Genomic DNA, 221 nt, shown 5'->3' with positions numbered 1-221 from the left:
GCCAAAAACATGATAACACAACCTTATTCCAATTGTAACAAAGACGCATTGCGAACTTTTTGGCTACTTTGGGTATCACGAAGTATTTGACGCTGACAGTACCAATTGTGACTGAACACCACCCTTATCTGCAACGAAATAAGAGCGGTTTTTGCAGTCACAATTGACCAGTCTGGTGTACACATAAAAAATAAATTCAACAGAATAACAACACAATATTA

Source organism: Ostrinia furnacalis, unplaced genomic scaffold (assembly GCF_004193835.3).
Source record: "Ostrinia furnacalis isolate ACB-3 unplaced genomic scaffold, ASM419383v2 OfSCF0419, whole genome shotgun sequence".
Taxonomy (NCBI): domain Eukaryota; kingdom Metazoa; phylum Arthropoda; class Insecta; order Lepidoptera; family Crambidae; genus Ostrinia; species Ostrinia furnacalis.
The sequence above is the reverse complement of the archived record's forward strand: the minus strand, read 5'-3'. Positions refer to the sequence as shown.